The sequence below is a fragment of the Micropterus salmoides genome, unplaced genomic scaffold, assembly GCF_014851395.1.
Source record: "Micropterus salmoides isolate LMB-PRFRI ecotype aquatic unplaced genomic scaffold, ASM1485139v1 Ms_hic_scaffold_5, whole genome shotgun sequence".
Classification (NCBI taxonomy): Eukaryota; Metazoa; Chordata; class Actinopteri; order Centrarchiformes; family Centrarchidae; genus Micropterus; species Micropterus salmoides.
The window spans coordinates 7,627,315-7,641,849 of NW_024044237.1; the positions used below are offsets into that span (position 1 = coordinate 7,627,315).

The 14,535-nt window shown below is 40.8% G+C and overlaps 1 long non-coding RNA gene across 1 annotated transcript; it reads left to right on the forward strand.

Moving 5' to 3' along the window:
* The first annotated feature begins 9,672 nt into the window (after positions 1 to 9,672).
* Positions 9,673 to 11,871, forward strand: LOC119888150. The gene is made up of 2 exons (XR_005441855.1): positions 9,673 to 10,739; positions 11,358 to 11,871. It is a non-coding gene; the product is annotated as an uncharacterized LOC119888150 (long non-coding RNA).
* The last annotated feature ends 2,664 nt before the right edge of the window (positions 11,872 to 14,535 follow it).

The following is a 14,535-nucleotide window of genomic DNA, read 5'->3' on the forward strand; positions in this document are numbered from 1 at the left end:
CGAAAGAGAGTTAAAGTTAGCAGAGTAAAATATTGAAATATCAGTGTAAGTCACAGTCTGTCTGTTAAGTCTGTTTCCGCAATTGCTAGCTAACATCTCCCCTGGAAAGCACGTTATTGTATTTTTTGGCTGCAATGTAATTAGGAATGAGTAATGTTAATTTGTTGCGTGTCATTATTACCTAACTTGTCGAGGAATGAGAACATCAGGTTCAAGCTAAACTGGTGTCCCGTACACATACTGGACATCCTGATAGTTAAGTTAAATTATATTTCATTTTCCAGAGGATTCTGACAACTAGTTGTTAAAAGGAAGGACGCTGGTGACCACGGAGAAGGCTAGTAAAGTAAATTAGGGATGTAAACTAGTCATTTTAAGCATTTGAGGAGATATTTCTTTTGGATTTTAATGTGCAAATTAAATGCTTAGTAATTATCCTGAAATCACAGAAAAAAAGATCCATCAATATGGATCGCCGCCCTCTGAATTGTAATCAAATCGAATCATAAGGTGCCAAGAGATTCCCACCCTAGCTGCCCAAACAGTATTCCCTTACTTTTAAAACGCGGTTGTCTCCTATTGTCCACCTCATCTGTTAGGGCTTGTCCATATGGTCGCCACCCTTTCACCACCCTGACAATGAGTTTCCTTGATGTAATTAAGTTGTTTTTGTGCTAAACTACAAAGTGAAAATTCGTACAGATTGTTCATAAAATGAAGAAACATAAATAATAATATTCATATGGTATTACTGTATGTCCACCTGTAATATATTAGACAGTGATGGACATTTTAACACTTTACTTAAAGCAAACAAAGACATGTTAATGTAACCGACAGGTTAAGGGTCACCTGTCACGTGAGTCACCACCCGGAAATAAATGCCCGTCAGGTTGAGAAGGGTCCAGCTGCAGCCCGCAGACAATATAATAATATATCTGTATATAAAACCCAGACAAACGTGACGGAAGTTGAACTTCCATATATGGGTTGTCCCAGAAGCCACCGCGCACAAAACGTTATCTCAAAGACGTTTATCTCCACCGCTCGGCCCACGCATAGTAAAAAAGAGGTATCAAGTGTCAACGTAGTAATCGGAGTACGTTATGTGTTAATATTTACTATACTATACTTATATATTATTAATATAGTATATTTATACTGTAATTCCTGCAAATACGTTTTTATAATAGCTGAACGATAATAATAAAGCAATGTTTCAATTCATACCACTGTTGTATATTTTATTTCTTCCAAAGTGATTTTAAGTTTCACAAACCAAGAATATTCTGTAATGTTACATCACGAGCCAGATGTGTCTCGATTTAGGTTAAAAAGTAACATTACTGAGAATTTATTGACAGAATAACAGTGGTACAAACATTATCAGCTGTTGCTGGACACGTCTGCTGTTTTGGCTGCAGTGGTCTGTGTGACTGGGCCTGGGGGAGCTAACCGGAGCTAGCTAGCTATTCCTTACAGCCCCCCGAAGTATATTCCTCTTACCCCAACCAGGGTATGTGCCTGAAGTTATTGATTATATGCATGTCGACCATTTAACCCTATCTGCTAGCACGTCGGCCGAAAGTGCTAGCAGATGGGGTTAACCTCCATTGTGTTGCTGTGCAGCCTCCAGTAATGTTACTGCAGCTATAACACCCGTCGGCACTTGCGGAGCTTCTCAACTCCGAAAACGTTTGAACACATTTTCGATTCGCTGCCAATTTTCGTAAAACTGCCGATCTTCGAAATCTACACAGTTGATTTCTCGCCTAAAAACTTCTCAGAAGTGTATTCAAAGTTCTGTTGTTGGCTTCTCAAGAATAAAACGGTTTGCAATAGGATCTATCATGTACATAAGCCGAGATGACGTCATCACGTTTTGTGCGCAGTGTCTTCGGGGACAAACCATATTTGGAACTTCCATCAACTTCCGTCACGGTCTGCAGGCTGCAGCTGGATATACATGGTCAGGTTAGCTCCGAGCTTCCTGTTTCTGCTGTTGCTGCTGCGTGGTGTGGCTGTGTCTCGCTGCTGTGTCCTGTCGTCCGAGGTATGTAACGCCTGCAAACGTACAAACGCTGTTCTGTTATGTAGTGAGCTAAGATGGTGTGCGCATGTACGATGGTCCTAGATTGACGCGCCGTGTGGTCCGTGCGGTGTTGGCGACGTCTTTGGGAAAGACGGCCCGTGAAGCACGTGAATGTTTACAGAGATTCGGAGGTGTGTGAACAACTAAGGTACTCTTGATGTATATTTAATTATATAAGGACAAACACTAACCACGTTTTTTTTGGTATTCATGCAGCACAGATTGCCCCTGCTGCTTTGCCTAGTCTTTAATGTTAACCTTCCTGTTTTATTATTTTAAACTTTTTTTTTTATTGAATTCTGTTTCTTTTTTATTAATGGTGACGACCTGTTTTATAGTGTGTGGGTAGATTGTATTTCTTTTAATATTGTGTTTCATTTTGGCTTTGATTTTAGGAAAACTATGGACATAACATTTTAACTATAGAGACCTCCTGATAGTGGTTCCGGGTATCTTGGTCCAGAGGTGGTGACGTTAGATGTGTTAGATTGGCGTGTTGCAGTGTTTACTCATAGCCCCTTTTATATGATCCACCCTGTAGAATTTAGACTGCAGCCACTCTGTATCAATAGTTTTCCAGGCAGAAACAAAACTCTCTTCTCGTATTTTGTTTAAGTATTATTGGTTATCTTTCTTTTTTTAAATTTGCATTGATTCTGTTTTTAGCTTATTTTTATAGTTGTTTAGTTGACAGTTTTATGGTCTCTGTAATAAATTATTTTAAGTTGCTCAACGGTTGTCTCTGATCTTTTATGTGGTCTTACCTGTGCTAGTGGGAATCCCAGTGTTAACTGTTCTCAAGTCTACATTTTAAATCTTTGGGTGATAGTCCCAAGGTGGTGTTGTCAGTTTGTGTCTAATTATCAATTTTGGGCCGAGTCCGCCATTGGGCCCGGTTACATACCATAAGCTATTATTCCATTTTATATCACTAATTCTAAATTGTGAATAAAGTGTATTTATAACGAGGCCGAGTCCATGGTTATAATGGAAGAAGGTCGGAGATTCTTGGCGCACATTGATATAAACTGGTATTACTATTATTTATAAAACATTAAATCAAAAAGTCATAATGACTTATGAACTTTGCTATAGCGCCTAATGCATGTTTGTAAGTGATTATAACAATTGTTATAAGGTCTTATGGAAACATTATATCGTGTTATAAATATATGCATAAGTCGTTATAGCGATGACCTTCATAGAAAGTGTTACCAAACTTATCAGTGGTTTGTGCTGTGGCTCAGGAGGTGGAGTGAGGTTGCTGGGTCCATGTTTTGGCTTGATCGTTCTGTTAAGGGTGGTGTGGTGTGGGGACAGAGTGGACCCACATGCAACGTTCAGTTTTGACAGGTTTTATTGGGAAAAGGGGGTGAAAAATATATGTTTTCCTTATTTCATCTCCATGTAGTCTGTAATGGTAAAACAAATATGTTAATGTACAATGGATTTATATTTCTTAGCTTCTGGCCTTTGAAAGGAAACCAGAATTATGCATCTAGGCCTATTGGTTGAGGAGATATTACTGATTTATTTTGGGTATGTTATTTTAGGCGTTTTTCCTGGAAATAGGTGCCAGGGACTATGAAATTCAGTTCCTGGTCCTTTTGTGTGTGTGTGTGTGTGTGTGTGTATAAAGTCTACTACTACCTGTGTAGAGTTAATAGTGTGAATGGATTCTTATCCTTATTCTTATTCTGTATCCTGTACGAACAAAGCTAGTCCAACGTCCTCGGTGGCTGGTCCCACTGTACATAAAAGCAGTCTTAGGCTTGTTGTGTTCCTCCAACTCAGCAATAGCGCTTAGCAATTAGTAATTAGCGCATAGCTAGCATTAGCGGTTAGCTAGTGTTAGAGATTAGCTAGCAATCTTTTCAGAGCATAAATACAATGATACAATATGCACCAAAGTATGTTGAAAACATTAGACAACAGTCTTATAACCCCGATTGTTTTTTATGTTAAGTATCTGAACTTTACAGTGTGTTTTTCTGCTCACTGTGCTTAGCAACAGGCTAGCAAGAACACGCTTCAAATCACCGGAGTTTCAAACAGCAACAACCCAACAGAGGCTTTTCCTCTCATGCTCACAGTTGATGCTCTGCTAATGAAGGGGCTTATCAGCGTAGACACGTGGATATAATCAAAGTTTCAAACTATTATGTTGCGTTTCATACCAGCAATTGTTCACAGCTTACAGATGTTTTCAGGATGTTTCAGGAAGAGATCTACAAGAGGACTGCACGTAACACTCAACCAATCCTGATACAGTCTGTGTATAACGTTCTAGTGTATTGCGCCCTCTAGTGGCATAACATGGAACTACACCTCTAAATAACACATAAGGTTCTACAAGGGTTACACAAACATAAATGTTTTAAATCATTATATCTACACAGAGGGAGTGCAAATCAATTTAACCCTTTGTTCATTTGACATTTGTTTCTCAGCAAATTGTGTATTTATTTGATAACCATAACTTTGTTGTGCCCAAAGGGAAATTTGTTTTGGACTCTGTCCGTTCTGCAGCTTTACAAAGACAACACAAAACACAGAAATAAACATCTCTCAACACACGTTCTCATTTACATTAGACAGGTACCTATATAGTAAGCACATTAACTCCATCTTCCAATGGCAGTTTTTGATTGAACAACCCTGTCGGCTGCATTCGTCGCAAATGTAGCACAACCCTTACACATTGAGATATTGCACACCCTAATAGCCTATGTATTGCACAAATGACATAGTGAACAATCCAATAGCTTATGTGTTGCTCAAATAACATATTGCACAATGACATAGTCCACGACCAAGCTAGCCCACATGTTAGTGTTGATAAGCTTAACGGACATAGGCACAAATGAGTGTTTATATCGGTTTAGCCTGCATATAGGAACCCTGAAATTCTGGGTTAAGTATGTGGGTCAGATCGGAAACAATTTTTTGTGCCTGTCTGATAAACCACTGCTCATAGATTGTCTGAAGGGGCAGATGGTTTTTGACCTCCATAGTCTTCATAGCTGTTCCAGAGCCTCGGGGCCCTGACAGCAAACGCTCTGTCCCCTTGAGTTTTCAGTCGAGACTCTGGAACAGATAGCAGACATCTGCCCGAGGATCTCAAGGTACTTGCTGGTGCGTATGGGACTAAAAGGTCAGAAATATAACAAGGCGAGAGGCCATGAAGAGCTTTAAAAGTGATCAATAAAATTTTAAAGTCAATTCTAAAACATACTGGGAGCCAGTGTAATGAAGCTAAAAGAGGAGTAATGTGGTCATATTTCTTTGTTCTGGTTAAAAGCCTGGCAGCTGAGTTCTGGACAGTCTGGAGTCGATCAATAGATTTTTGGGTTAAACAGGTGAAAAGGCTGTTGCAATAATCCAGGCGTGATGAGATGAAGGCGTGTAAAATGGTCTCGGTGTCCTTAAAAGTTAACATAGATCGAATTTTTGCTATATTTCTAAGTTGATAAAAACATGATTGAACAAGCTTTGTGGTGTGCTGCTCAAAATTTTAATTACTATCAAACCAGATACAAGGTTCTTTGCAACAGGCTTAATGTGATTTACAAGGGAACCAGCAGATGACAGTATTTGTTTTGCCATCTACTGGGACCCGATGACCAGGATTTCTGTTTTGTCTGAGTTCAGCTGGAGGAAATTATTTGACATCCGTTTTTTAACTTCACAAAGGCAGTAAGTGAACTCAGCATTCCAGGGTCTGTGGATCTGACGGGCAAGTACATTTGTGTGTCATCAGCATAAATATGAAAAGAAATACCATGTTTATGGATAATATGTCCAAGGGGAAGCAGATACAAGGAAAACAAAATGGGTCCTAAGACCGACCCCTGAGGCACACCATATTTAACTGGACAGAACGAAGAGACATAGTTAACTATGACCTGGATGAATGAGAACCTTCGCAGACACTCCCTTTAGGGTTAGAGTGCCAGATCACAGTAGGGATTTAAATTATAAAGCAGAGGAAACAACCACAATGAATAAATTTAATAATAACAAAAAGAAAGGATCATTCATGAAACATGCGAGGACCCTATTGAAATGCAAGGAATAATTATTATTCCACCAAATGAATAGCATTTTTGGTAGCCTAAACATGCTCAAAAATTAACCAATATGGTGGAAATTTACATATGGTAAATTTGTCATATGGTCCCCATTGCCAAGATGGCTGCCAAGTGGCATGACTTGCCTATAAGCACTTTGCCTACACCCAACACGAAGTTGGCCATTTTGAATTTAATGGCCATTTTTGGCGACTCATAGTTTAATGAACTTCTCCTAGGGAATTAATCGGATTGACTTTGCTGTGCAATCTCAAGGCATTGATGATGCCTGTGAGTTTTTGATGATTTGGCGTGTCTGTGGCATGGCGTTGAAAATCGATGATAGCCCTTACACAGTTGTTATAACTTCAGTGTGCATGCTCAAATCTTCACCAAATTTGACATGTATGATAACAGTCCTGCCCTGAACACATCCATATGCCAATATTCACACAAAGTCATAGCGCCACCTACTGGCAACACAAAGTGTCAAGTTTTACTCTATGATGGAATTCTCCTTGCAGGTTGGCCACAACCACTTCAAAACAGTCTCAGAAGAGCCATAACACATTGATGATGCTCTGAGTTTTCGGAAAAACAGTCTGTCCATGGCATGGCGTCAAAGATCGATGCTTCAAGGAAGTTGTTGTAACTTCACTGTACATGCTCATATCTGTACCAAAGTTTACTTGTTTGGTAAGAGTCCCACCTTGAACACATCAACATATTATATCCAGCTAAATTACCCGTCTTTACCGTTGCTCAAAGTCAGCTAACTGACGAGGTTGACCTTTAACGTTACTTTACCAACCTTCTAACGCCTTTTGTTCCAAAGTGTTATCACCCTAAATTCAAACACTTCTCTATTACATTTTGACTTCTGTGCACACGTCTTTAAAAACTGCAGCTGGCACACTCCTGTTATTTTAGCATTGTTACCAAAGCTTGAAGTTGGCTAATTAGTTGGTTAAGTAGCTAAGCTAACAAGCTAACTTTATGTACCCATACCTGCTAATTATTGTAACACATGAATAAAATACTAGAATTTAACTCACCAACTGGAACACAGGTTTTGTGGAGGTTCTCTTTCTAGCCCAGAAATTGCACAGCATGCCATTATTTGTCTGGTATCTGCATGAAGACATGTCCAAAAGGCTCAAACAGGCAGAGCTCCGTGACTGACTGTATTAGCTGAGCTAACAGATGGCAGTCGGCTAGCAGTGACGGCGGCAGCAGCCACCTGTCACTCAACGTGGCCACTCCCCTAATAATGCAGAACTTTAAGGCTTAATATAATTTAAACGAGTGAGTAATAAAAAAAATCCCCCCCCTCACAGCTGTCATGAAGGGAAAAATTATTTATATTTTTGTACCAGGCTGTAAAAATGTTTTTCCTGTTGTGAAGTTGGGCATTTTAACATGGGGGTCAGTAGAGATTGACTCCCTTTTAGAGCCAGCCTCAAGTGGCCACTCGATGAATTGCAGTTTTAGGCATTTCTGGTTTGGCTTCAGCCCTGAGACCGGAAGGCTGCTGCTTGATGAACATACGACATACTCTGCATGCTTGTTTGCTGTTTCCTTGTGGCTGTGGGGGAGCTTTGTCAAGTCAGAGAAAAAATACCCAGATGATGTCATAATGATGTCATCAAGGTCATCCTAGGTTGGGCTTGGAAACTACACATTTACAGGAGAAGGCCTGTTAAAAATCAGGGGAATGGGTTTGATGTGGGAAGAAGATTTCCAGTGTCATCAGGGCTATCTTGAGTTAGGTTTGAGGCTTCAAATTAAACTTGCGTCATGAACCGACTGCGTAGAGTTTGAAAGAGGTGGGTGTTAACTAAGCAGGGAGGGTCTGATGAAAAGAGGTTATTGGTTGCATTAGGATCAAGTTTTTCTGGAGCTTGATCCGAACTAGAGACAGGATATTTGGTCTTAAGCTCAATTATGTTACAGTAAGTACACAGTGAAAGCTAATAGAACATCAATTATATTCAAAGCCTTAAAGGGTAACTTAGGTATTTTTAAACCTGGACCCTGATTTCCCATGTTTATGTGTCTATGTGACTGATGGTGACAACATTTTTTAAAACTGGTCCAGTACTGATCGAGCATGCTGCAGTAGGTAGCAGTGAAACAGGACTGCAATGCAATCCTTGTGGGCAATTGTACGTCCACTAAACAGACTGACAGGCTCAGTTATCAGGTCTGACAACATCATGGAAAGGATCCCTACAGAGAGAGCTTCTTTTAAAGAGTAAGATCCTTTCTGTTTAACCACAAACAGTCACTACATCGCTCATGTCAAAACCACCAGACTCCATTTACAAAAATAGTAATTCTGCCTCTCTGGCCTATCACTGCCTCAATCTGTCGGTTGTTATGTGACTTTGGTGTTAAAATAATAAAGTTACACAAAAACACAAACAATCTAACTGACTGAGGCAGCGGTAGGCCAGCAACTCCCATGTTCTGCAAAGTAGTTTTTGTGAGTACAGCATGCTTGCTCAGTACTGGACCTATTTTCAAAAATGTTCCCAAAACATGGGAACATAGGGTCCAGATTAAAAAATACAGAAATCACCCTTTAAAATCCATTCTGTTGATCTGAATGAATAGCAATGCGTAGTTTCTTTCTGATGAGCAGCTGGCACCTTGGATGGCAGCCTCTACCATCACTGTTTTACTTTGTTTGAATGTGTGTGAATGTGACATGTAGTGTAAAGTGCTTTGAGTGGTCGGAAGACTAGACTAAGTATATTCCATTTACCATTTTTTCTTGCCTCTGTCGCCAAGTGCTTGCTCCTGGTGGAAATTGTTGGGTCTCTGTAAAGAATATCACAAAGAGTACAGTCTAGAACTGCTCTATATGAAAAGAGCACAATGTGTGCGCACTGTTGTTGTGAGTTGGCGCTATATAAATAAAATTGAACACAATCATTTCTAAACTAGCTTTTGTTATGGCAGGAAATTGTGTCCTCTTACATTTAATCTTTTATGTATGATCTTTTAATATTATTATTATTATTATTATTACTATTCTCGTTATGGTTTATAGATATATGTATTGTGTTTTTTATCCTTAACCTTTCCTCTCCTATACTCCTTATGTTAATCTGTCCACACTTACTAGGGTTTAGGTCAGAGCTGTGAGATTGTTTTGGTGTTTTCCTCTCTTGTTGTTCCTCTACTCTCCTGGAATGTTCATTTAAGGCCGTAGACTGTGTAAATGATGACGCATCCCTTTGCTCTGGGTCAGACACCCAATGACGCCCTAGGCGGCAGGTCTCTGGACCAGCTGTATATGTGTTGGAGTACTTCTCTGTTTATTCTCTTTTGTTAAATAAATTCTTCAAAGACAACGGTTTGTTGTAACTCTATTATTTGCTTAGAACTTAAAATTAGAATAGATTCATTAAGGATCTGATTAAACTGATTTGCCTATTGATGACTGATGAAAGAAATCACAAGAACAAATCAACTGATTATTTCTTCTTTAACCGAGGCAGTCGAGTCACAGAATCCATTCCGGCTGATCCAGTCCTGGGCGCTGCTCCTCCTCCTCCAGCATGCTCCAGTCTGCGATCCAGTCCAGTAAGGAGAGTATGCCCTGGTGCTGCTGAAATCTGACCGGGCAGCAACAGAGAGATGAGTAACAAAAAATTAAAAGACCCACTGCTGGTGCACAGAAGGAAATGTGCTCCAGCTCCAGTAAAAGTCAGCTAAAGAAACATTGGCTTTCCCTCCAGATGCCCAGAGAAAGAAATGCCAGGAAAAAGAGGAATACTGACATTTAGGACATTGTTGAAGCCACTGCTCACTTGACCAGCCTGACTGAAACCTTTGACAGCTCCACAGCAGTTTGGATAAGGTTGTCAAAGAGTATGGCCCACAAGAACTGGGATAAACGCAGCGATGAGAAAATCAGATCAAGCTGGACTTCCACAAGATCAGCATAAAGATAAGATAAAATGTTCCTTTCTTAATCACCATCATTATCATCATACGTCACTCCAGCCAGACAAGAAGGAAAGCAGTCTGAAGTATGCTGAGTACAGCAAAGGACAATGCACAGTCCAGAATTACCACTGGACTAAGTTCTGCCCGCATGATACAGACCAGCAGCTGAACAGCAAGACCAGACCGAATCATGTATGACTCTCCTAGTCCGCATGACCATCACCTTAGGACTACAGCGGTCTGAAACGAGATGCAATGAGACCCTGAAAGTTCTGAGTTTGATTAGTCCAGAAACTACTGCTGGAGTGAGGAAGAGTTGTATTTCACAGCATGTCACATCATGGAAGACAGACAGCATGAAGGAGCATGCTTAACATACAGAAGATCAACACGAAGACAACTGTCAAAAGAAAATGATTGCTGCTGTATCAAACCATCCTGATACGAGGATATGTACAGTACAGGGGAGAGGGCAAAGATAAGGGCAAAAGTGGACATTGGAAAAGAGATTTTGCACAATTTCCAAAACAGACTGACAAGAAGAAAAAAAGAGAAAACAAATGAACTGAGCTGGAGGGGGCTGGACGGACTAACGACAGGATCCAGCAAACACGCACTGGGTGAGTTACAACCTCTCACAGATGAAGTAAACATCTCAAACACATTGAAACTAAAATGAATTCCATATTAAGATCTTAGTAAGTAATACTAAAGTTGAACAGCCTGTTTGTAATGAATACTGAGCACAGAGGCGTTGGGAAATTATCAGAGTAACTGTTAATTAGTTCAAACCTAGCAGGTGACATCATTGTTACATTGTCTGTTTAAAACTGCCCAAGCAGAGGGGCAGATGTTGTATATATGGTACTATGTGGTGTGTGATATTCCGATTTTGATGAAACATGACAAAACACTTTTGGTAATCGGAGCACTGGGAATGGGAAGAGAGGGTGACCTCTAAGGCAAACACATACACATGCACACAGACAGCCCTGCTGCTGCATGCAAGGGGTTGGCAGAAACACACACACACACAGACTTCTGAATACATTCCACTGCACAGTAGTCTACACAGTTCAGGTGGACACATGAGATTATAGATAAATTATGAACAAATAATTTAGGGACAGTTAAAGAGAGATAGACAAAGAAAATATATTTTTTTTTCTATTTATTGCTACATATTATCTAGACACAGGGAGCTGCCGCTGTTATGTTGTTTCTCTTTTTTCCCCCAGTTTGAGCTGCTTCAAAGGGTAGTGACATGGGCAAATCAAGTGATATGGAGCTGGAAGGAAGGGAGGAGATGGGTTCTTACCCGGAGTTGACTGACTGATGAGTGGCCAGTGGTGGGGCCCGAGAACCAGGACAGCAAGGGTGGTGATATAAACAAGCCTGTTTTTACACACATTGCTGTGATTCTGAGTACCGGTGAACTAGTTCCAATAAGATCTTTTCCATACACCATGGGTAGACATTCAACATGACCTCATGTCTGAGGTGCTAATTGAATGACAGTTTACAGCTATAGGTTTCACAAAGTATAATTTGATTTGGACAAGTCAAAGATTCTAAAATGATATCTACTAAACAAGAAGCGCTTGAATGTATTAAACATGTTTCTTTGTTTGTTAGTGATTCAAAGGCCTGGTTATGTTTTGAATTCTCTGTTATAGGCTGGAGTCACCATGCCCTGCTCGCCTGCCCACTGCCACAGCTTTTTATTAAAGGAAAATCTGTGGTGAAGTCCAACCAACAGAGCACAGAGTGTTACAGACCAACTAGCAGTAAATGGAGCAGTGCATCCGCGAGTACTAGGTCTCAAATTTTCACACAAACCTGTTATTGATTACATCAAATGCCACACATTTCTCTGTTGGTGATTTGGCAAAGGCCTGGTTAAAATTTTACATTAACCACACGGTTGGTTGATTTCGTTCTGCAGTACATCACAACAAGCATGCTGAGATGAACATTGTTGGCTAAAGCGGTTAGCTCTCAGTGGCCACACACAAGGCTAGTCTGTCTCAATTGCATTCGGAACAGACAGGATAAACCTGGGACATGTGATCACAGTGAGAGTACATCTCTCCCTCCCACAGCGTACAAGCCTTTTCCATCTATTCCACCATAACCATCACCATAAAGAGGTAATGACGATTTTGTAGACAAAGGTTCCTAATTATTGACAAAGGTTAAAAGAGAGATGAATATCTCTCCCATGATTCATGGTGAAAAACAGTGCACTTGACTGACTTGAAACTGACGACAATGAGATGACAGAGCATCACTGACTGAAAAGGCTCTCCACAGTCTGCCGTACTCTGGGACTACCAAGACCTGACCTTTGACCTGTGTTCTTACTTGGGTGGTTGACCAGAGGACAGTTACCTGACCTGTTCTGACACTAAATCTGGGGGGGAAACCAGAAGCCTGGTGCTTTGTTGTCCTGTTGCTTATTGTTTTTGTTGCTTATTTTATTCTGAACTGGATGTTTGTGTGTCTGCACCCATTTGCTGCCCTTTAATGATAAAATGCACACTAACAGATTCCCACAGGAGAAGCCAGAACAGAGGCTGCCAGCTCATTCCAGGTTGCTGAATATTATTGTTTAACCCTTTCAAAACATGGTCCAGAAGGTTGCTCATGTGTATCCCAAGGGACCACGTGGGTAAAAGGGGGCAGGCTGAATAAGGAATTACTGAACTAACAGATTTCAACAACTTTCGTGAATAACAGCATTAATGCTTTTAACTGTTCTTTTAACTGTTTTCCTTTAATTGTTTGATATTGCCTATGGATGATTAACAAGGGTTGAGAGCTGCTAGACTTAGCAGCTGTTCAGTGTCAGACATGGAAGGTAAACTGTCTGTGTTATTGGACACTGTGAGCTCCAAGGTTTAAGACTCATTCAGAGAGGGTGAGACCGGTTTAGAACATGCTACTGTCTAGCCAGAGCTATCTCCGAGAGATTGTGGAGCAAAACAACTACGGACCAACTCAAAATCTCCTGCTGTGGTAATCTGTGTCTTTCCTACAGGTCCAGATGTGATGTTATGGTGGATTGCACTAATACCATGTGAATAAATGAAATGCTGTCTTGTTATTGTTGGCATGTTAATTAAATTGGTTAAAGTTTTCCATAAACAGGAGGCCAGAGTGTTGGCCAAAGCCCTAACAAGCCTAATAACTGAAATTCTCTGTTTTCCTTCCTGAGTGATCGCATCAACAACTTACAGAGTGCTGGTGCAGTAAAATGGTAACAGTATGACAAAATGTTTTGGTGAAGCAAGAAATTGTTTTTCCCATATGCGCAAGCGACATTGCCTTCACAGCTGCCCTTGTAGCCATGGCTACACTCCCTCCCCTGGACCCAAGGACTTGGGTACTCGTCAAGGGCCACAGGTTTTCCTTTAATTGGTTTTCAGGGTCCTTTCCAAATGCTTTTAACCACCGAAACCGCAGTGAAAGTCATGGGACAGGATACCTGGATCTACGCCAGCCATTGTAAACCTATCCCGGAGCCCTACGACAACACTTAGAGCCCTCCATCCCAACTCAACCGGCTCGAGCTCAGCAGACCAGATGTGATTAGGACAGCACGCCAGAGGAGTAACTTACCTGTGTTTCGGGTAACAACAAGTCACTATATTCTCGGTATTCTGAATTGACCATACATATAGGCATAGGTACATAACATTCTAGGCCCGCCAGACCCCAGCCGGGGCCTGGGACTGCATGCTCACACGCGGCAACAAAATCTACACGGCCCTGTTAGAAACTAAATATCCACTCCTTGCCCATGCAAGCACTGCCACACCCACTCCTCAAAACATCGTAGTAGCGACAGACGTCAAATTTAAATGTTTTCACAGAGGTGAGACTCATTCAAAGGTTCACATGGCTGTCGGTGGGGCATTGTCCTGTTGTGTGCTCACACACAGGACTGAACCACTGAATGCACAGTGGACGACCAAACAGACTGCCACACTGCATACAGGTCTAGCGCTGACATGCTATCACACCAAGTCCGTGCCATCCCTGACCTGTAGGGATAGAACCCTGACTGCATTTGCAGTCCAAGCTGTGGCAGCACCTTCAGCACTTCACATTTTGAACAAGTATACGGTTGGGTTACTTTTGAAACATTTGAAGAAACTGTAAATAGATAATAAATAAAAGGAAAATGTAATTTATACATTTTCTGCAAAGATAAAGGACAAAATACATTTGCAGTTACATATTTACAAGGTCACGTATATTTAATAACAAGGGAGACACAAAAAATCTAGTTGTGTTACTTTCAACCCTCCTGTTACTTTTGACCCTCCCTACACCCTTGACCCAACTGATGGGGTCGAAAGTAACAATGTGCCACTTATGTTTAAGGTGAAATTATATGGAAGTTGGTCTACA